The following is a 25,686-nucleotide window of genomic DNA, read 5'->3' as shown; positions in this document are numbered from 1 at the left end:
ATAATGATACATGAGATTGCCTTTTACCTACATTGGAAGCTAATCTTTTAAAAATGTTTCACTGAGAAGAGAAGGCAGCTTCCGAGATTTGTAGGGTTGGATGAAGGCAGCGTCAAACCGGAAAAATGTGGTGAATGTTTGTCACAGAACGAGCCCCACTAACGGCACCCAAAGTACTAGATGACATCGTTAAACTGTTCAGTGGATTAAATCTACGTCTGAGGAGTCATGGCTGGATTTGAAACGAATAGACAGATAGTCAGAACAAGAACCACAATATACCAAACATTCATACTTTTCGCAAAACCATAGGCGTTGATAGGTATTTTCTCCCCTTATCAATGGAATGACATTTAAAATTTTAATGAGTTATTTTAGCTACATTATTCTTAAATTATTTCTTTTGAATTCCGTTGAGAAATTTCTTCTCGATTTTCTCATTAAATGTTGCACATTTTTTCTTTCTTTCTTTATTTATTTAGATCTATTTATTTGCTTTGAACCTTTCTTACGAATTGATTATCTCTTTATTAAAGCATTTCAACAGGTTTTTCTGAAAAGATCTTATACAGAAAATGAAAGTAATGCAGTAAAGTGTTTCACTTATGTTCATACACACACACGCGCGCGCGTATATACACAAATAAGCATGTATATGGACATCTGTATATTTGTACATATATTTGTATATAGATATATATTTATGTATCTCTCTCTCCCCCTCCCTCTCTCCCCCCTCTCTCTCCCCCTCTCCCCCTCTCTCTCTTTCTCTCTCTCTCTCTCTCTCTCTCTTTCTCTCTCTCTCTCTCTCTCTCTCTCTCTCTCTCTCTCTATATATATATATATATATATATATATATATATGCATATCAGTACATTCTTCTCTTAGATATGCGTAACATTTATTAGTTTGCAAATTACATTCTAAGTAATTCATATCACTGCTATTTCCAATCACACATTTTTTACTTATATCTCTCTCTCAATCTCTCTCCTCGCTATTCTTACTTGACTACCATGGAAATTTAACACGAAACCTACCAGATTACTTCTTATAATCTTCTCATGTGAGCAAGCCTTCGTTTCATATAACAGCAATCCGAGACAGGTAGTTGCCCCCAAAGTGGCATGGAGTAGGCCATTGAAAACCAATTTAGCGCATATTTTCTTTGGGGTACCTAAAGAATCTTCATCCAGTTTCTTACTCGATGCCATTGAGTATGAATGTGAAATTGTTGTTGTTTTGAAATCATCCAATATTGCTGTGTTCACTTTAAGCCCAGTAGATCTGATCTTAGAGATTCTACACGTGGCCATTCGTCTTGTTTTTGACGACGTGTGTCCAGACCTATATAGTCAAATGTGCCTTGCCCTTTACAAGAAGACAGTGTGCGTTTTAATAGTCAGACCGACCGATCAAATAAAAGCTCTCGCGTTTTTCTCATAAAATATTTATTATATTATTTACATTATTTACATTCGACTCATCTTGTTTGTTGTTAACACAACGTTTCGGTTGATATACCCTCCAGCCTTCATCAGCTATCTTGGGGAAATTTCGAACCTTGGTTCTCATTCCTATGGTATTTTCAATGTTGTTGTGGTTGTGGTTGTTATTATTATTATTATTATTATTATTATTATTATTATTATTATTATTATTAAGGTCACTGCATGGAATCGAACTCGGAATCTTGGTGTTAGTTCGATGCCAGGCAGTGATCTGAATAATAATAATAATAATAATAATAATAATAATAATAATAATAATAATAATAATAATAATAATAAACAATAATAAATGCCCGGATGCAATACCAGGCAGTGGTTCTCATGGTTTCTGATCTTAATTGATTGGAAGTGTTATCATGTACATTGTTTTGTCTTGGTATAAAAAGAAGGGCTACAGTAAATATTCTGCTTAATACCACAGATTTTCTTGCTGTTTTTTTTTACCTTAACCTGTTGAGCATGTCACTTGGTGGCTGACGATATGTGCATCTCTGATCACGAGCAGAAGCAGTGGGGGAGCATCATAGCCATGTGTTGAGAGGAATTCTTTGGGGTTTGGATAATTCACCTTTGGAAACATGGATGTTTCGCTCAACACACTTAAACAAACTTTATTCAGGGACCTTTTGAGCGGGATGGGTTACTCGACCCGAAGAAACTTCTAACTGGACCTCACCTGCGAGGTCATGCTCTGTTTATCTTGATATGAGATCACAATGTCGCGCACATATGGTTGTGATGCATGTGCCTGGTGTATCCTTATGAGACGGGTAGTCATGATGGGTATAATGGGCTTCATATATTTTACCCCAATGTTACTTTGATGGCATGCACTGCTCTCTCACTCAATAATAATAATAATAATAATAATAATAATAATAATAATAATAATAATAATAATAATAATAATAATAATAACAACAACAATATCGAAAAATACCTTAGGAATGAGACCCTAGGTTCGAAATTTCCCCAAGACACCTGATGACGGCTGGAGGGTATATCAGCCGAAACGTTGTGTTAACAACAAACAAGATGAGGACAAATACCCATCAAATGTAAATAATGTAAATAATGTACATAATTCCTCATCTCTTAAATATAGAACTAAAATATTTAATAGTTTGAAATACGGTATCCATGTTAATGTATTCAATTTCCTTTTTTTTTTTTTTTTTGATAAACCCATGACATTTCCCTCTGTGATATTCAAACGGAATCGTACTTATTCTATCGTATCTAAGCTTGAAAGGAATAATATTTCATGCATCGCTTCAGAAACTACAGTTTTAACTGAGTTGTAAACCTAGGTTTAATTTGGTCATGGCATTTAAGATTAAACAAAATCAGGAAGAAAGAGAGAAAAGTATATTATGAGAAGGAGAAAAATTTGAAGAAAGCGATAAAAAATTGAATCAGAAAGAGGTAAAGTAAACATACTTAACAAAAGGCGAGCATGAAACGTGGCAAAAAATATATACCAAAATGTTTGAAATTGAGAAAATGCAAGAAGATAACTATGAAAAAGATTAAAAGAAATAAACTGAATTGAGAACAGTGTGTAACGAGGAGATGAAAGATAGTGAGGAATTGATTAGAAATTGAAATTGAAATTTTTATTTTATTTATCCCTTTTAAAATTAGGCACAAATATTCTGAGGGTTCTTTGATAGAATTGGATCGATATAAAATGAATCATTTCAAGTCTTGTAATGGAAAAACTGATATGAAATAACAATGATTTTTGTAAATGGTGTACGAAATCATCTACTGAAGAGTATGATAGAGATTGAAGATCATATCAACCATTCAAACCAGCTTGAGAATTAAGAGTACAGCTTGAAAATTTATGATTTTCAAGCATTCAGTTATAATAATCAATTGTGGAGGCATTTTCATTAATTTTAGACTAAATTTACATGTTTCTTTCAATATATTAAAGAATTTGCAACAAATAGTCACTGCTGAAATGCTTTACTATAACTCTCCATTGTAGGAGGTTGTCCAAGAATAAAAAAGTTTAATATCATATACAATTTTTGCTCTCGAAAAAGGAATTAAACGCGCCAAACTATCAAAGCGTATTTTTGGACCTAGATGTATGTCCAAAGTCTGGGGATAAATATAGAGTCTGTCCTAACGTACTGGGGATGTTAACGCATTACTGGATTTCATATACGCCACTTTTCATCGAAACACACTGAGTTAACCGGAAAGACATACAAGAAATTGCTCATATGACCGGACTAAAATCTATCTATCTATCTATCTATCTATCTATCTATCTATCTATCTATCTGTCTGTCTGTCTGTCTGTCTGTCTGCCTGCCTGTCTGTCTATCTATCTATCTATCTATCTATCTATCTATCTATCTATCTATCTATCTATCTGTCTGTCTGTCTGTCTGTCTGCCTGTCTGTCTATCTATCTATCTATCTATCTATCTATCTATCTATCTATTATCTACATACCTACCTACCTACCTACCTGACATACCTGGCCTATCTCTTTTATACATACATACATACATACATACATACATTTATCCGCGCATACATTTATCCGCGCATACATACATGCAATCATACTTACGTACATACATAATCCCTCAACGACACAAACTATAGAAAATGCATGTACTGTTAACATAATTGCCTGTGGCTATGTCTTCGGTAACTTTCAGGTTTTCTTTATAGGGAAATGGATGTGAGGCTAACGACGTTGGAAGAATAAGACATTCCTAACATTACTTCAATGGAAAATAAATTCAGCATAGCAACGTATCGCTAGTAAATGTTATAGTGATACTTTGGTGACCTACACCAGTGAATTGAACCTCCGTATAAATAGATGACTTAGTGTCATCTGTCTTCTTTATGTATATAATAGAGCACCAACGATACGATATCTTGGGTAGTTATGGGGCACATTGAAATTTTAGTTATTTAAGATTCTCAGTTCTTCACTCATAGTTGAAATATTTGCCATTGATATAGCAATGTTTGATGTTACCGAATCCATATCTCTTTCTGAATTATTGACTTTGAACCCTTTCACAAGGGTCAATTTTAGAAGTGCATATTTTTATCTCCCTATTAAACATGTAGTTTGAAAGCCATTATTTCAGTTTATTTTCTCAGATCTTTATATTTTCTGTTATGTGCTAATTAGAACGTATGTAGAGAACCCTAAAATTTGTCTTGCAAAATTTCTTTTATTAATTATTCTTCCCACGAGCTTCGAAATAATTTAGCTCGATAATCCAGTTCATATGGTATTTAGCTAACATGTACAGAAACGTACAAAGCCTTTCATGTTATTTCCTATCCTCGTTAATTAATGGATGAAGTAGATCCATCTTTGCTCAAATGCTTCAGAGAATTAAGCTGATTGAAATTGCCATAAAACAACATGTCTCAATGAGTTTGTTTTGTTCAATTTTTTTTAGTCATATTTCTCGACGGAACACAGTTATTTAGTTTCAGAGACAGAATATCGTATAATGTAATCATGCTACAGAGAATGTTGTTAATATTTTTGACAAATTATTATTCCTAACAAAAATTTACTGCAAAATCTCTGTTTATGCGGCAAACATTGCTCGTTCATAATTTCTTCAGCAATTTATATTTTTACTTCCCTCCTTCTTTATCTACTTACATTTCTCATTCTACTGCTTCACTTACTTTATACGCTCATCATTAAACTACATCACCTACTCCCCTTTCACCTTGTTCACCTCTTCCTTCATCTACTTCACAAGTTCCCCATACTTCTACTTCTAATAATTATTTCTGAAATATGAATATGACCATACATTTCTAGTTCGGGAGGGTAACTGTCAATTGAATCTACTGCAGTATGTGTCTGAATTTTATGTTATTGAACTGAAAACGCTATTTAAAAAAACGAATAAATATAAGATTTGAAGTTTAAGACGAGTTGCTTGAATTGTTGCAGCATCAGAAAAACAAAATTATACTAATAAATGAAATATAATAACTCAGATAAATTGCAGAGTTCATTGCTGTAACTAATTAGACTTGTTTAAATTGTTCATGCTTAAATAGAAAAGCAAGAAATATGCCATGCATGAAACACAATTGAAATACATTTGACTCGTCTTCAAACTTCAAACAAAGAATGTTCTGAAACTGCTCAGAATATTTAAAGTTAGAACTATATGCTATGTCAACAAACATATTCCATTGAAAAATAAACGCGAAGAAGAGCAATACGTTCCTCCCATCCCAGTGATGTTAAATATATTTTTGTTTTAGTGTTAATGTCTGCTCGTTCATTTCTGTCCTGTTGAATTTGCTTTAATTACCTAAGAGTTTACAGATAATTAGGTTATTTTCTTTTCTAACAATTAATATTATTCATAATTATGATTTCTTCATTCGTCATGCCAAAAGACTGAACTTTCTTCAACGACTAGGAAATACTTCAGCTCTCTCTGAAGCTCATGCAGGAATCCGCAATGGTTACTGATTCTTTATCTAGGGCAGCTCTACTGCTGCACTCATCTACGTTATAGACCATATCTTAGACCCCCCCCCAAAAAAAAAAGACCTTGTAAATCTTGGCCTGGAGTGGCTGAACAATAAACGCCAAATTCTGATTGATGTCGTGCCATGTCCACTCAGTGCTACATAAATAAATAGCAAAATGTGGTGTGTGAGTGCGCACGCACGCGTGCGTGCGTGTGTTACCTCATTAGAAGAAAAGGAGGAGTAGCTCCCACGAACTCCTATCTTTTGAGGGCCACCGACGTTGGTAGGAAGAAAGGAAGATATTCTAAAATGGTAGATCTGGACGGATTGTTCGCACTGCTAAAGTCAACTAAGAGTAAAAGGCAGTGTTAAACTGGCCGGTTGATCAAATTTACCACCCAAGAACTCAAAACATACACAAAAAAAATAATTGGAAGAAATGTCCGTAAAACGTCAAATTTAATAATAAAATGGCGTTACAATAATATTCCAGCACAGAGAGAGATGAGAGATAACGATGAATCCAACTCCATTCTCCGTTAAAATTTATCATTAAATAATTGACTTTTAATTGTGTGCAAAATGGTCCTAGTGAAACGAAAAACAAGTTACTAGCCGAAGAAACACCAATATTTCAAAATATTGAATAACAGAATAGCAAACATGTTAATATTACAAAATTCAAATTTATTAAAATGGCTAATTTATTATTATTCTTAACGGAAATGATCGCGACTAAATATCTCGTAATTTTAGTTATGTTCCTTTGCGTTCTCAGTTCACATCTCATCGTGGTTGATTCGGTCCCCCATCTCTCTGTAGTCGATAAAATCTGTACCAGTTATTTAATAAAATCGACTCAATTGAATGCAGCTTCCTTGTAACATCATGTTTTCGAAAATAATTCCGGTAAGTAGAATACTAACAGAATTTTAGGTTACAGCATATATTAGAACATTTGTAGTAAAATAGTAGTAATAAAGACTAGTATTTGTGGAACTGTAGTAAAAGAACTTAGAGTACATACCAGACTTTAGACTGGTACTTGTAATAATAAATCTTAGAGTACATACCATTTGTAGAACTATAGTATTAGAACATACAGTACATACCAGAGCTTAGACTAGTACTTGTAAAACCACGGTAAAAGAGCATAGAGTTCATACCAAGGTTTAGACTGGCTCTTGTAGAAACGAAATGCTATAGTATAGAGTACATACCAGAGTTTAAACTAGTACCTGCAGATTATTAATAATAGAACACAGAATATGCACTGTTTATCATTGCTAATACAACAGCTTACTTATTGTTGTACATTGAATTTAACGATGGTCCTCTCAATTAGTTGTGGATTCTATGAAGACTTTACTTTCAGACGCTGGTATTTCGACATAATTGTAGCCTGTAGCCTAAGCTGTCCTCATAGTTTATACTGAATTCAGTAAATTATTTGCTGCCCTGCGCTAATGCCTGTCGAGTCGATGATAAGCTATTGTGAGCATGTCCCCTTCGTCACTGAATAATGCGTATTATCAAACAAAACTTGTCTGAACGGGGAACTCACTCGGCGAAAGAGAACAGCAACAAAAATTGGCATATTGACGTTTAAATCTGCATACACATTATCATTTTTTTCTTTTTAGAATCATTTATCTTTCCTAACTTATTAATATCATAAGATAAAAAAAAAAAGACGTTTTAATATGGTTTATTTCGTAAACTTTTTATTTCAAGAAATATTTCACTAAATTTTTGTCGACAGCTAAACAATTGCATTTAGTTTCTTGTGAGATGTTATATGCTAATGACGTGATTGTTTACGTCAACAGCAACTTTTTGTACGTCCAATATCATATATATGGAATGTTTAACAAACACCGCCATATTTGATATTTAATATTATACTTAATAGCCATTCAAACAGGTATTGCTATTTTTATTTACCTTCCAATATTGATATTGATGAAAATATTAGCTGTGCTTTCTCTGTTTAACAACTGTAAATATCTAATATGGTTTTCTTCGAAATTGCCGTAACATTTGCAATCTGTCCGCTTTTTAGAGTGTATTCTAGCAAGCGTAAATAATAACGCATATAATTGTATAAGCTCATTTATTTTAATCGCAAAATATTTTGGAATCTTAGTAATGGGACTAAAGAAATAAAGACGTTTTAATTTCATTTCGATTTGTAATAGTTTGCAAAATTCTTCAAATGAAAACGTGCGTTGAAATAGATATATATTAAGAAAGAAAATCGTACATTACAGTAAAACAAACGAAACTCATACAAATATATAACTCATCCCTCTGTCTGTCTGTTTGTCTGTCTGTCTGTCTGTCTGTCTGTCTGTCTGTCTGTCTATCTATCTATCTATCTATCTATCTATCTATCTATCTATCTATCTAACTGTCTACCCGTCTGTTGCCTGCCTGTGTGCCCGTCTGTCGGCCTATCTCTATTCTTGCTTATACACACACACACACACATGTATATATAGTTTACTTTTCCGTTAGAGTAAGGTCAACAAAAGAGTGCTTCATCCACTGAGAGATGAATATTATTTAATTTACACAATATAGTTACGAGCTCCTAATAGGTTCACACATTGGAGGTGTAGACTAGGCAAGTTTTAATAACACGCCTATATTATTTAAAAACCAGACAGCTAACATTACTGATAAGATATCCAATCTCCTACAACAGGAAGTTTTGATGAGGCAGCCCCATTCTATAACAAAGGCCTAGCTAACAGTAGTTTTCAAAGATAACTTGTATTAAAACCTTCCAACTAGATATATGATTCCTAAAAGTAGACCTAGGAAAATAATTTGGTTCATCGCCCTTTCATCTTAAATATTAAAACTAACGTAGGCAAAAAATTCCTGTCAACTTTAGATAATCACAAACACAAGAAGATCTTTAACAGACGCTCAATTATCATATTACTGATGTCCCAGTATGATGAACATTATCATCTGAAAACATCACCTAAAGCCCAAACCTAATTGAAATTGTCGAGTGCGGGCGCTTGCTCACTTCGCCAGGTATGCATGATAAATTCCGTCGTATATAAGGCATCATAACCTAGCTAAAAGAGCAATTACATAGGGTTATGGGAAGCCGACTTCAAAAGTAGCTATGCACACCACTTTTCTAGTACATGAACAAATGTAAAGCCATTAAGTTGGTTAGCCACGTATGGAGTTTGAAGTCCAACTCCACGCCATATACAATCAAGTGGAACATCGTAAAAATCCATCTCACATGCTAATGGATCTAAAAACGTGCGTAGCTGAGAGATCACATTTCCTTTATAGATCTCAGAATTCTATCTCATTTCGGAACAGAAATTCTCAGCAAATGCAAACATATTTACACATCTCTTTTGGCTAATTGGAGGATACCACACTTTCTGGATTGAGCAACTGTATCGCAGACTTTGGTCACCTCTCCGTTAATTCACTTTACAACTAGCTTTATTATGGTTTTACGGTCAAAGGGGACTTAAGTCTAACTATCTTTTTTCCTTTTTTTCTTTTCATTTTTCCGTTTATTTCTCCCTTCCAATTTTTCAATCCACCTTCTCGCTTTTTGCTCGTGATTTTTGTTGTTGTAGCCTCCTGGTTTGTAAATTGTATAGGTCATATTCTTAGAACCTGAAAATTGTTTGGAGACACAAGACTTGTTACTAAGACTTTACTAGCCTGTCTCCTCGGTCAAAGTTACCCTACCAGACCGATGGCAATGACAACAATAGAAGCTCTTGTCTATAAAATTTAACAAGTAAATTATTTGCAAATGCATGATGACGTCTGGCAAAGAAATAGTAATTCATGAGGTGCAAGCAGAACAGCGAGAAACCAAAACGTACAGTAACTATTCATTCCTAATGCACCCTGGCAGATTCAAACGTGAATATGCTGATCACTGTTGTTTAAATGGAAAAGTGTTATTTACTAGGAAATTTAAAGTGGTTACTAACTAATGAATTAACGCTAATCAGATCTGCAAACGACAAGCGTGTTGCTGGAAGATGAAAATGGTTCAATTAGAACCAAGTTAATACTGTATGATTAAAGATAATGAATAATATACTTTCTTATGTTTTTTTGTTATTACCCGGTCCCGCTCTTTGAACTAAATAACCTGGTGTATTTATTATGCGAGATTATTTATATTTTATTTAATGAGAAATCAGTAATTAATTATCTGAACAGTAATTGTAAATAGGAAATTAATCATTTAATTTGATTACAAGGCTTGAAACAAAATTATAGCAATTGTGCCTGGAATATATTTTCTAAACAAATATTTTTCAAATTTTAACTTTTATTCTTTTACTTGTTTCAGTCATTAGACTGCGGCCATGCTGAGGCACTTCCTCGAAGGTTTTAGTCAATGAAATTCATTTCAGTACTTATTTCTTTAAACTCAGGTACTTATTTTACAGAAACGTAAACAAGTCGAAACCGGTTATCAAGTGGTGGAAGTACAAACACACAGAGTTGCATACACGAACTTACACGCACACACACGCACACGCGCACAGGCCCATATATACATACATACAAACAAGCACACACACTCATACAGATACATATATGCATACATATATGCACACACACACTCTTTATCCCTCTCTCTCTCTCTCTCTCTCTCTCTCTCTCTCTCACACACACACACACACACGTCTGTATGTTTGGTATGTAAAGAAACCTGTATCGATTTAACTCCTCGTATCTTAGCGGTTCGGCAAAAGAGACGTGGAATAAGTGCTGGTGTCGTTTTTTTTTTTTATTAAATTCATTCGACACGGTGCCCCAGCATGAAACAAGTTAAAGATGAAAGTTATTTCCAATGTAGAATGCGAAAAATGTTTGTTTTTAAATGCTTTGGTTATTTAAGTTATCACTTTAATTCAGATGATGGAATAATTCCATCGCTTTTGATGAGATAACAGGCGACCTAATGACTTGTGAAAGGAAATGCAATATAAAAATTATTAGGCGTTCAAAGACAACTATGAACGTTGACTGAATATTGTGGATAAATGAAAAACTATGTAATAACTATGCCATGACATCACTAGATGTCACTGCAGTCAATACACCAAAGGCATTTGTTGAGTTTTCATGGCAAAAATGCGTTTATTACTTTTAGTATATAGTACATATAAATAAAATTGTTACAGTATCGCATCATATAACTTAACGGTATAAATCAACTATCATTAATAAGAAAAAGATACTATCGGAATGTTGAAGTCACCTATCCTACTTGTCTGTTGTCTTTAAAATCAACGTTTGTTCGTCATTCACACGGATATTTATCTGACTGCGATTGAAATTATAGACTTCTATTTCAAACAGGATCTTAGGGGTCTGATCCCTACTGATTCAGAAGAAGCAGAACCACTCAATCCCGATGTTGTATATCTCATAGCAAATGCAGATCACAGATTCAAAGTTTGAATCGTTTCTTATCATAAAATGACCATGGAGAAAAAGGCGTTAGCAATTCGACATTGTTTGCTTTTTTTCCTGTCATTATTGCGAGAGGAAATATTTATTACAAGAAATATTAAATGTGTTTTGAAAGAATTTTGATTGACCAACTTATGGCAGCTCGATCATTTTGTGACAGGTTGCAGGAAATACGGCAATGACCAAGAAATCTCTCTCTCTCCCTCTCTCTCTCTTCTCTCTCTCTCTCTCTCTCTCTCTCTCTCTCTCTCTCTCTCTCTCTCTCTCTCTCTCTCTCTCTCTCTCTCTCTCTCTCCCTCTCTCTCCCTCTTTCTCAGTAGTTAGCAAATAGTCTACATGAATTTTACTAGAAATTATAAGATATTCGAGTGGAAGTAAAGAAAAATTAAAATGTCATGAGAAAATATTTATTGGAAAAAGATTTTCGTAGGTGTTCGTGAAATTGGAAAAGGATTTTTATCGGTGTTCGTGAAATTGGTAAAAATCTCTTGAATATAATCCTGCTAAACTGGTGATAGACACCTACGAACTCTAAATGCTATAATTGCAGTATTGTCTAGTTTTCTGCACTCCGTATAACAGTAAATAATGCTACTGCTCATTCTGTGTAAGGTTTAATAGTGCACACTGCATCATCATCTGCCAATAGTGTACCTCATTTTACTCCTTACGTTCACATAAATACGGCTTAGATCTTCTAGATTAGAGGAGACCTCGGATCTAAGCAGCAAAAAAAAAACAAAACAGTTTTTCTTCTTTATGATTGCTATAAAGTTGGTTAGAAGAATTCCAGAGAGCTGTCAATATTTACTGCAGTAAGTCGTGCCACTTGCGGCCACATCTTATAAAAATGTACAACTGTTGATAGCTCACTGCTTCGTCACGAACATCTCACAATGTAGTTTGCTGAATCCGATTCAACAATACAATTAATGAGTAGTCTGGTAACCTGTCAATATAACTGGATACGTTGACAAAAACAAAAAAAAAAAAAAAAAAAATCTGCAGGTATTGTTTTGCTGTCAAGTCTGGGCGTTATATTCGTGAAAACTATAATTATGTTTATAGATATTTATAAGATAGATAGATAGATAGATAGATAGATAGAGAGAGAGGGGCAGAGAGACAGAGAGAAAGAGATAAAGCGGGAGAGATATAGATATGTGTGTGTGTGTGTGTGTGAATGTGCGTGTTTATATATATATATATATATATATATATATATATATATATATATATATATATATATATATTCTTTTTACTTGTTTGACTGTGGCGATGCTGGAGCGCCGCCTAAAGGATTTTAGTCGTAGAAATCAACTCCGGGACTTATTCTTTCTGAGTCTACTACTTATTCTATCGCTCTCTTTTCCCAAATCGCTAGACTACGGGGACATAACCACACCAGCATCGGTTGTCAGGCAATGGTGGGGGGACAAACAAACACACACACACACACACACACACACACACACACACACACACACACACACACACACATACATATATATATATATGGGAGAATTTACGAAAAAAACAACAACAGACGAGGACAGGTGGTGTAAACAACAAAAGGATGTATTAGTTTAACGCTCGAGAATAGAGAAAGTCATTAACGTTTCGAGCTACGCTCTTCAACAGAAACAATACGGAGAAAACAAGGAGAAAAACACGGAGAAAAAAAATTATATATATATATATACGACGGACTTCTTTCAGTTTCCATCAACCAAATCGACTCACGAGGTTTTGGTCGGCCCGAGGCTATACTAGAAGACACTTGCTTAAGGTGGGACTGAACCCTGAACCATGTGATTGGGAAGCATGTTTTGTACCACACAGCTACTCCTGTGCCTATATATATTGTATATTCTATATATATATATGTATATGTGTGTGTGTGTGTGTGTGTGTGTGTGTGTGTGTGTGTATACACATAGACACACGTATGTAAATGTGTACATATATATGTTCACACATACATACATGTATAATTACACAGATAGATAGAGAGATAGATAGAATGATAAATAGATGTGAACTCATATTTTCTATTTTGCTGTTATTTTCAATAAATTTCTCAATTTTATCTTTTTCTTTCACTGTCATTATAATCCTATTGGGATAAAAACAATTTAGTATCTCTTTTCCTCTATCAATCATCATTCTATATAGTAGTTTTATTTGAAGAATATTGTATTTGTGTAACAAAATTTCAACAGATCAATAAAACTTTTGCATCTAAGAGACAATATTAGCGAGAATTCATAGTCTTATTTCACACTCAAATATACATAGGGTATTTATAAATTTGAACAATTCTATATAATAGTGTCTGCATGCATTCATTCAAATGTTTCTTTAATAGCAATGCTATATTTTATCCAGTGAAAGTGTCATAGATAATTTGAGCAGTTTGCTATATTTATATTAATTTTACTTTACAAATTCAATTTGAAATTTATAAATTATATTAGAATAAATTTTGAATCAAGTGCGTATTTCATGAAGATCATGCTAAATTAGAAATAGAGTAAAAACTGTTCCTAAACGCTGAAAGGTGATACAACAAAGCGATAAGAGAACGAGAGAGAAAGAAAGAGGGAGAGAGAGAGAGAGAGAGAGAGAGAGAGAGAGAGAGAGAGAGAGAGAGAGAGAGAGAGATATTGGTTTCAAATTTTGGCACAAGAGGAAAAAGTTCGTGCTCGACTGATACTTATTTTATCGGCCCTGAATGGATGAAAGGCAAAGTCGACCGCGGCGGAATATGAACTCAGAACGTAAAGACGGACAGAATACCACTAACCACTTTGTCAGGCGTGGTAACCATTCTGCCAGCTGTAAGAGAAAAGTATATTATACTCCTGTTCGTTGTTATTTTATGTTGTTTTTATTTTCCCTGTTACTGAAATAATTTTGAATATAATTACTTCACATTTACAAAACGGTTAACTGAACTCCAGAAAACCAGTATGTAGAGTTAACGATAGAATAAACTATTGAAGTCTATTAGCTTGATTAAAACCAACAACGTTGTTTTCAAGCACAGTCGTAGACAGTACATAAATAAGTAAAAGAATAAAAGAATAACATATATGGATGTAAGTATGTGTGCATTTATATATGAATATGTATGTATCTGTATGAACATGTTTCTTTGGTTATCTATGCATATAGATGAAGTGACAGGTTGCAATTTTCATCTAAATATATGCTACGAGTTCTTATATAAAATTGTAAAATTCTAAGAGTTATATCTATACAATGTTTCGATTCATCAAACATCTTAAAAGTCCACTGAAATACAAATACTAATCCACTTTTTTAGTTTAGAAACAACAGGAAATATCTTTAATCTATTTATATGTAATCTATAATTATGTAAACGAGATTTGTCTATGATTCATATGTAACTTCACATTTTAAACATCTGTATTTTTTTTTAAAGACTTCTTTGAAATCTTTTATATATCAAATATGAAATATTTTTAGATAAGTTCTATAGTCCAATAACTTGAATGTCCTTCATTATGTTACAATAGAATTTACAGAAAAATAGCATAGATTTCACTTAAAGTTCAGAATTTAATTGTGTTCTGTGGCATAAAGCATCATTATTAATATAACCAAGTAATTAAAACACATAATCAATTTATTAATTTTAAAATGATACGTTGTTCCTACCAGAGAAAAAATAGTAATCAGGAAAGCTGATTTAAAATGAACGAGACAGGTTTACTGCACTGTAATAACGTATTGAAGTTTAACAATTTGTGATCAGCTGCACTTTGAATTAAGTGTGGTTATATTTTTTATGTTTATAAGTGTAGGCCGGGCTGTGTGGTAGGAAACTTGCTTGCTTCCCAACCACATGTTTCGGGTTCAGTCCCACTGCGTGGCACCTTGGGCGAGTGTCTTCTACTATAACCTCGGGCCGACCAAAGCCTTGTGACTAAATTTGGTAGGCGGAAACTGAAAGAAGTCTGTTTACACACACACACACACACACACACACACACATACTTAAATACATACATACAGACACACATATATGTATGTGTGTATACATATGTGTGTGTCTGTGTCTGTGTATGTGTTAGTACCACCGTACCGCTTGATAACCAGTATTAGTGTTTACGTCCCCGTAACTTAGCGTTTCGGCAAAACAGACTGATAGAATAAGTATCAGGCTTAACAAAATGTGAGTACTGGGGTCGATTCGTTCGACTAAAAATTCTTCAGTATGGCCGTAGTCTAATGACTGAAACAAAAGGTAAAAGATCAAAGGTAAAGTTCTATCAGTTCTGTATATTGATTCATTATATCATCGAAGAATCTACATGTATGCACTCACATCATTCTGTGGTATGCTTGCTATGAATACATGAAATATACAGCGGATATACTTGATTATATCTGCTAACTACGTCACATGATATCAATTTCGAACCACTGGAATGGATCTTCAAGAATTAAGTGCGTTGATCATAAACTTAACACTGTTTCGTCGACAACGTATTAATTGGGAATCTTTTGACATAGTGTATTAAAACTGCAGTTATTTTATATTTTATTGTAACAAAACTTGAAACTGCTTCTCACAAGCTAAGAATCAGCATGTACTAAAATGCCTGTGCTTTATACAAAATATTCCTACAGCATTATCTCACTGATAGATTTCTAATATTAGGTTATAAGAGTGATCTATAAATGGAGAGAAACTACATATCGTTAGATTATGTTTTAGAGGTTTAGTTCCTTCTTTTTCTGTTTTATTATCAAAACAGGACTGAATTTTCTTTTTGTCTTGCAAGAGTCAATGAAATGTGTACCAGTAATATTTTGGGAGTGCTTGAGGACCTTAATTCCATTCACACAAGACTTACAATCATCAAAATATATTAATATCTTTCAAATGTCAATACTGAGTTCATATAAATGCTAAGGGGCAAGCGAAATTCTTAAAATATATTTGTCGATGACATCGTAATAATGAGGTGTTTTTCTCATCATTTGTCGAGCTTGATAAAATATCACAGTTATAACAATGTGATATTATAGGCATATAACTGACAGCGCGATACCAGTACCATAAGACCATCAATAATATAGCGTTACCAATATCGTGGCTATATTACTAATACAACTGTACTGTTTACACAGAAATATCATTCATATAGCATAAATATATCGCCAACATAGAAATACAGTTAAACGTTATCATTCTCCTCCTCGTGGTCATCCTGTGACTTGTGCAGTTACAAGCATAATGGCTGTAATGTTGACATCACCCAAGTTCTTGACCGTGATATTCTTTACCTCTTTTTCGTCCTTTTTCAAATGTGCCACGGAAAACTGTTATGGAGAGGGTGTAATGGAGGATTACATGTCTGCATTGGCGAGCATTCCATGTTTCGCTGCTGCAATGAGTGAGTCTGCCTTCCAACACATTTGGTGACGTGCTACTTGCTACAGTCCTGCCACTAACATATCAATAACGCTAATCACATGTCACAGTCTTAAATAACGAAAAACATAAAACGATATAGCTGTCACGACTGGAAAGCTTTGATTGTAGGCCAGCTCTTATCCAGCAGATATCAGATCAAAATCATCTAATAATAATAATAATAATTATAACAATAATAATAATAACAATAATAATAATAATAATAATAATAATAATAATAATAATAATAATAATAATAATAATAATAATAATAACAATAATAATAATAACAACAACAATAATAATAATAATAATAACAATAATGATAATAATAAATGAATATATAAATAAATAAAAACAATAATAGCAGTGATATCAGTGATGATAATAATAATAATAACTTAAAGGAGCGGGTGGAGTCTCCCCATGTCCTGATTAATGACATATCTATTGATGGTGCCACAATAAAAACACTGGTAATTGCGCAACCTGATAATCGCTAACTCATATGAGTGACAATGAATAAACATAATATTGTGAATAATGGTGGCAATGAAACTGAAGCCATTTATGGTGACAGTGTTGCACCCGGCAGGCTCAGAGATTCTGGTACCTATCTGGACTCGACAGAGAAAAGATTGGTACGGTCACGAACCCGAAGGCTTCATCGAAAATGATAATGCAAAGTTCCTGTGGGATTTAATGATTCAGTGCGACCATGAGATAGAGAATAGGAAACCAGACAGTCTTAATTGAGAAACTAAGCAAACTATGCTGGATCATAGGTATAGCATACCCAGCTGACAACAAGGTATGCGATAAGGAAGAAAGAAATGTCGATAAATATGATAGGTTAGCTTGGGAGGTAAAGCAGTTGTGGTCGATGAAAAAGGTGGTAGTGGTGCCAATAATTGTCGGAGCCCTGGGAACAGTGAGTAAAAACCTTGAGAAATACATGGAACAAATAGGGGCTGCAATAAGGGCGGAGCACTTGCAGAAAACAGCACTGCTTGGAACCTTTCGAATACACCGAAAGATGCTCGAAAAATAAGGGGTGTTACCTTAGTTCACTGGTATTGAACAGCTGACACCGTAGTACATCAGCGTTAGAAGCTGTGGAAAGGCAATGATGATGATAATAATAATAATGATAATAATAATAATAATAATAATAATAAAACTAACATAGATATCACGCTCTAAGCAATACCATAGACATAAATATTATAGATGCACTAATATTAGTGCTAATATAACGATATTACTTTAGTTCTGCATTGATTCCATCGGTTTTATCGTTGATCTATATAAATATTTCTAAACCTCTATAACAGCGGTAAGCTTCCCAATACTCCGAAACTTCGAAATAATCTCAATCGCAGTTGAAGCGAATTCACTTCTTTTACATCGTGTATAAATTTAATTCTTTCTTTCTTCGATTCATTATTAAAGCAAAACAGGACTGGATTTGCCTTTCGTCTCACAAGAGTGTATGGATGTGTTTCTGTAACATCCTCGAAACGTTTAAATGGCATAAAGCCCCACTTTTCATTAGACCTCTCTCCTGAAATCAAGAATTGTTTGACGCAGTGAAAAATAAAGACAATAATCTAAGAAATAAATTATATGAAATAATCCTACTTACCACTGATGTTAGTTCTCAACAGAAGAAGTTCCTTTAAAGCAAAAAGATTAAGAAATATATTAAATTATATAACACAAATATTTAGAATGTTACATGCATATATAACAAACAGCAACAAAACTTCTACAAAACACAGGCGAGATCTACAATAGAGCGTTGTTCCTACATCTTGAGCAGTGTTGCTGCTATGTTAACAGTCATTCTGTATCTCATCCAGAAGATCACTTAACCGATTGTTTAAAAACACACTCACAGACACGATTCTGCCTCAAGTCTACAGATATTTTGTTACCTTCTTTTCGCTATTATCTATTGTCACTTTGATGTTTGCCCTTTCAAAACAAGCTGTTCAATTGTCACTTCCATTCAGACACTCTCAACCTCTTTGCCCGCTTCTTTTATCAGCCATGTAGCATCCAACCCTGAACACTGGAACTGCGCTAATCATTACGTTCTCTTTTCCACTCTCAGAATGTCTGTTCTCTGAAATACTCTGCATATGTCTTTTCTGCAGCCGTCATTTCACAATAGTTTAAGCAGAGTAATAATCGCATTTGTTGTGTCTGCAGAGATACAAAAACGAAGCAGTGGCATTTGCCTTAGCGTTTTTGGAGCGTCTGAGAAGGAGATGGGCCTTAGTCCTCTTTTTGGATTTAGCTAATAAAAAAAAAGGGTCGTAAATTAGAGTACAAGTACCGGAATCTAGAAGTCTGGTTTCAATTCCAGGTTACAGATATTGTATTCTTCTAATATATTGATTTCAAATTTTGGTACAAGTCCAGCAATTGAAGGGAAGCGTCTAAGTCGATAACATCACTACCAGTACTCAATAGGTACTTATTTTATCAAAAGATGAAAGGCAAAATTCAATCTCGTCCTAATTTAAACTCAGAACATAAAGACGGACGAAATGCTGGTAGGCATTTTGACTTGCGTGCTAACGATTCTGCCATCTCTCCGCCTTAATTCTTCTCATATATTAGATATCAAAATCCTTATTCTTATTCATTTCTAAATTTAATCAGCATATCTATGTTCAGCTAGTTACGGTCCACTTTTGCCACAAAGAGTAGATTATGCTTATTTTATCGATCAAATAAAATTTTGTTTAGTGTAAGGATGAAATATAAATGGGAGCCATTCGATTTTTGGTGGTTAGTTATCAAATTTTATTAAAGAACTAGGTGTTAAACGTCATATGATTGGTAGCTTTGGAAGTACAATTTTTCCATCATGGGTAATATCAGAAAATACGGCATACAATAATAATTATAACTTAATTTTTATCACATTTCTTGGTGCAAACCAACCAACCAACCAGCTACCAGCCAGCCAGTCAACCAACCAATCTACCAAAGAAACAAACAAAAAATAAACCGACCAACCAACATTTACAATGACTATTATTACATAGCGAAGGCGTGGAATTGGTAGAAACGGCAAAATGCGTTATATATTTCCGTCCGCTCCCATCGTTGACCTATTTGCTTTCAATTATCGGCAGAGACAACAGGAATATACTGAGAATGATTTTATTTTGGCGATACAGTTGGATAAAAGAAGTCATTGCTCCCAAAATAACGTTTCATAAATTATATTTCCCGAATCAAAATAATGTGCTAAAGGTTGTTTATGTTCAGAAATGTATAACAATTAAATACACTGTTTGGACAGTACGATATTTGATTTTCGTACCTTCTATAATTCTAGAACTTTGTATCTAGACATAGATGTATTCTAGAGATTTAAATTAGAGCATTACTTCCCGAATCCTGTTTGTAAGGTAATTCTACTGTCTAGTGCTATGGTGTAAATTAGTTTCACCTGAACAGCAACGACCTCGAACAACGAGACGTGAGGCTTAAAATCCAGGCAAAACATTAATATTTTAACGAATCATTCCATTACACAGAACCATTAATTGTTGTAAATGATCTCTGCATTATACCATGTTGTTTATGTTGACATCGCCATTACACTTGACAGGAAAACAAGTTGTATGCGCCACATCGAGAGAGAATGACAAAAGTTTTTACGTGTACAATGTTGTGGGTTTTGTGTAGATCATCTTAGGATTATATTTCATGAATAACAATGTGTCGAAGAGCAAGTACATGAGAATAGCATTGAAGTGACTAAGCGGTAACAAGTTAAATCCATATAATATATATGTGTGTGTGTGTGTGTGTGTGTGTGTGTGTGTGTGTGTGTGTGTGTGTGTGTGTGTGTGTGCGTGCGTGCGTGCGTATAAGAAGGGATGACCACTAAGTGGACAACCGATATGCTAGAAATAGGTCATCAACCACCTAACCACTAAGAAAAATAATGTTCTCCCGAAAAAGTCTGGAGAACACTATTTTTCTTTGTGGTTGGGTCGTTGATGACCTCTTTCTAGCATATCGGATGTCCAGTTAGTGGTCATCCCTTCTGATACGCATGTAATACAATTTTTCTGAATTTTCAGATTTTTATATGCTAGGCCACTGGTTTTAAATTAATGTTAATTAAATTAATATTCAATTTATCACCCTCAGTACGTATATATATATATATATATATATATATATATATATATATATATATATATATGTATATATACACACTTGGATATGGATGCGGGGCGTTCAATTAAATAATAATTACAAATAATAATAATAATAATAATAATAATAATAATAATAATAATATATATATATCCGTGTGTAATAAATATATTGGAAAGTATGTTCCCAGTATAAGTACCTTTTTACTTCAATTACCAGCAATTTACTTATCTCATGACCAACAAAATCACTTCGTTTAAACTAGCTTGCAGTGCCATAAGTTTTCGCATACCTTTTATAAATTAGCAATAATTAAGCTTGCAGTCTAAAAGACTAGGACACTTAAAGTATTCATCTTTCTGGAAAGACATTCCATACACATTTTCAGAAAATAGCTCTCGTGTGACCTGTGGTCAACTTTCTTTTCACTCCAGCCGCTGTGAAGGCAAGACGAACTACTAGCGTTCTACATCAGATTCGCGTTTGGCCGTACGGCTTTTTTATGTTGTTTTCACTGTCCAATTTTTCCTGTCTTGGTTTACGTTTGCCACCTTGGAATCCTCTGTTTAGTTGGTTGATTCACTACTCAGGAAGAGACTATTCTAGAGTACGTCCTGCCTTATCTTCGAAACGTCGAGTTAGAATAGAGGGAGCTGATGAATAATTCCAAGTGGCTTTCTGTTTTCCTATGTGTTCGTTCCGTTGTCTGTAGTTCATTGTTCTAACGTCCTGTACCCTGTTATGCATCTATATACACATGTAGATGAAAGTATATACATATATGTGTGTATACATGCATATATATTTTTTGTATTATTACATCATTGAACGCACACGTCCATTTTGCAAGTATATATATATATAGTTATCGCCAAGCCAACGTGGCAGTCCCAAAATTAGGACGAATAACTCTCTCTCTCTCTCTCCCTCCCTCTCTCTCTCTCTCTCTCTCTCTCTCTCTCTCTCTCTCTATATATATATATATATATATATATATATATATATACATATTGGAGCCTAGCAGCAGGTATAAAAAGGGGAATTTAGCAAGACAGTCAATCGGACGCTGACACTCGTTGATGCTGCATCGAAGAGCCCAGGGAATAGAAGAAAGAAGACATGCACCCAACACCAGAGCTGAAGACACCTCCGAAAGGGGTGGCCCCGCCACGTCAAAACGGTAGAGGAGTAGGGGCCGAAACCGGACGTGGTTCCTCCTGATGATGTCTTGAGCTAACTGGATCCTATAAAGGAGCTGTTGTGATAGCAGACCACGAGACATGGTTGAAATTCCTTCCTTCCTATATATATATATATATATATATATATATATATATATATATATATATATATATATAAACATACCGAAGGGCTTGGTAAAAATTATTAATTGTTGATTTATTAATAAATTAATAAATTGATAATAAACCTTTACTCTTTTAATTGTAATAATTATATATATATATATATATATATATATATATATATATATATATATATATATAGAGAGAGAGAGAGAGAGAGAGAGAGAGAGAGAGCCCCAGCATGGCCAGAGTTCTTGGGCTGAAACGCATAAAAGAATAAAAGAATATATGTATATGTGTGTGTGTTTGTATGTATATAGATATACATGTTTGTGAGTGTGTGTGCGGGGGCGAGAGCGCGCGCTTGAGTTGGTTCTTATAAAGGCATTATACTTGAGATGTGAAGGAAATAGACGGGGGATTGTGATAGTCATGTGTTTCTCCGAAAGGAAAATATGTAAGAAAATGTAAGTGTAGAGAAGTGGTCGAAACAGAAATGGAAAGCAGTTTACAGATTTGATTGGCAGAGAACTCTTCAGTTCCACCGAACAAAAGACACACCCAGTAATCAGTTCAATTATGCCGTCATACATCTCTGTGTTTTTCGATCACTCTCTATCTTCTTCCACTTCATCTCTTTCCCCCCTCTCTCTCTCTCTCTTTCTCTCTTCTTGTCTCCTTCTTACTTTTACAAACTGCTCATCTTTTTTCTATTAACTCAACTCCTCTTTTCTCACTCTATCCCGCTTTCATCTATTTTTATTCTTGCATTCATCAATTCATTTTTTAAAACTCTTTGTTTTCTTCATCTCCTTCCTCAATCTACATCTCTTCCTTCTGCTGTTTAGTCATCTTTTCTACAAGTCCTCTCTCCTCTGTCTCCTTTCTGATGCTTTTTTTTGTCGTAGTTTTTTTCTTTCAAAATTAGATTACTCTCTACAAACATCCTTCAGACAGATACAAACATGTCGCTTAAAATAGACTGCGATTGTCTTATATTAATTTTTATGCCTTTTCTTTGTTTCTATTCTCTTCCAAGCACCTATCCTTTTCTCATACTTTTCAACACACACACACGCACACATTCACACACACACACACACACACACACACACACACACACATACACACACATTCACACACACACACACACACACATTCACACACACAATTTATTTTTGCTTTTATTTAACAACCATCCATTTCATTCATAATTTTCTTTCCTTTTCACTTCAGTTGTAAATATTCTTAAGTTTTTCTTCCATTCATCTCATTGAGTCATCATTGTATTTTTATTTGCGTATTATTATTTTTTTATTTAATTTCACGCTTCTCTTTTTGTTATGTATATATGTCTGTCTATTTCTCGTATTCAGACTGTTTTTCATTCCAATACTTTCTGTTCCTATTCCCCCAATATTGCCAATCATGTATTTATTCAGTTCAGCATTTATTCACATCTAATCACAATTTCAGCCCTATCAGGTTACAACGCCCTCTCTTCAATATATTTTCTACTTTCCAGTTAACAAGAGAAATTCACTCTTTCAATTGAATTATGTAGAGCACGGCAAATGTAAAGTTAATGAAGCAAATTACTAATTATATTTTCTGACAGATTCCCCAAGATAGGAGAAATTAATTTTTTTTTAATAATCTAAAAAGAAGAGAAGAGAAAAAATGATTTCAATGCCTCATATACGTAGAGATCTCCATATTTCTAATGAAGGCAGTTGCAATAATAAAAATATAACGACAGAAACAACAATAACGATTGCAGCATCTGTATTCGCTACAAGGTGAATTTATGCTCGGCAACGCTAAGGCAAGACAAAACAATGCAATGCTATATAATTGGACGAACGCAAAAGGGAAATGTATAAAAAAAAATTAAATGCATAAAATAGTACAATTTCTTTATCTAACGAGAAAAAGATGAGACAGTGTGACGCTCAGTGACAACAAAAATAACAACGACGAAGACGGTCTTTAAAATAAAAAAAAAATAAAAAAAATTTCAGGGAAACAGTTAGAAGATTTAATCTACCCCAGAAAATTACTTGTATTAGATTTGAGAGCCAGAACGTTCTAGGTTTCAATAAAAAGAAGTAAAAGCAACTTGGTACCTATAGAAAACTATATATTTTATCACTCTCGTTACATGTCCTCAGATAGAACAATCCTCACATCGGCACCCAAACACTCTGAAATGTTCGTATTGGAGCTTCCGGCGCGAATGTCAGGCAGTATAACATGTCGTTTCCAAATTTCTGGCAGAGTGAATTGCGTCATGGTGCTGTTGGATACACTGGCTGTCCACTTTGTTCCACATGTTAGGTTGCACATGGTAAATTTCATTATGTCGCAAATACATTCATAGATACCCACTTACATGTACAAACTCCAACACACACAAATACACACAACTACATCTCTGGGCATCCTCATACACACACACACACACACACACACATATACATATACGTTGCCCGTACTATACTGTGTAGTCGACAAAATATAAAACAAGCAATATGCATGCGTGAAATTAAAAATATAATATGGCGACAATTAACCCATTGCACCCTGTAGATACAAGATAATGTTGCAAATATACAGATTCTGATGTAGAAAACTTATCAAGAGATGATGGTGTAGAATATCATTTCTTCATTGGAACTCTGGCTTCATTCCATGTTTGCGCGCGTGTGTGCGTGTATGTGAATGTATGTGTTGTGTGTGTGTGTGTGTGTTTGTATGTGTGTGTTTGAAAGAAAGAGAGCGAGCGAGAGAGAGAGAGAGAGAGAGAGAGAGAGAGAGAGAGAGAGAGAGAGAGCGAAATAAAGGCACACAGAATGAGAGAAACATAGAGATAGATAGACAGATAGATAGTTAAATAGACATAAATAGATAGATAGAGAGAGAGGGGTGAGAAGGAGGGAGAAAGAGAGAAATTTCAACTGACTGCATTTGTCATACAAAATATTTAAGAACTAATTACTTTCTTCGCTGAGGTCATATTATTACGCCAATGATAACAAACGTTCTGGTTCAATATCACGTCTTTATTGTTAGTCAATTGGTTAAATATCTAACCAGCTGACAAACTGATCGTTTGTTTAATGTGTTGGTTAAACAATCAATGGATTGTGTTTGTGAAATTCTTTTCGTCGCTAATTGTGACCTCATCATTAACAAGCTTCCTTTCTTCCAAGTCCGCCTTGAGTTTATCTGAGAATTAGCCTTATGTCT

The 25,686-nt window shown here is 34.1% G+C and overlaps 1 protein-coding gene across 3 annotated transcripts in view; it reads right to left on the bottom strand.

Moving 5' to 3' along the window:
- Window positions 1–25,686, bottom strand: part of LOC106871386 (uncharacterized) — a 528,345-nt gene that overhangs the window by 336,202 nt on the left and 166,457 nt on the right. For all 3 annotated transcript variants that reach the window (XM_052970915.2, XM_089357564.1, XM_089357565.1), the window contains exon 2: window positions 18,591–18,621. The gene's annotated coding sequence lies outside the window, so the exon portion shown is untranslated. The remainder of the gene's footprint in view (window positions 1–18,590; window positions 18,622–25,686) is intronic.

Source organism: Octopus bimaculoides, chromosome 9, assembly GCF_046866305.1.
Source record: "Octopus bimaculoides isolate indiv1 chromosome 9, ASM4686630v1, whole genome shotgun sequence".
In the NCBI taxonomy this organism is placed as follows: Eukaryota; Metazoa; Mollusca; class Cephalopoda; order Octopoda; family Octopodidae; genus Octopus; species Octopus bimaculoides.
Note: the sequence above shows the minus strand (reverse complement) of the source record. Positions and strands in the feature narration are given on the sequence as shown.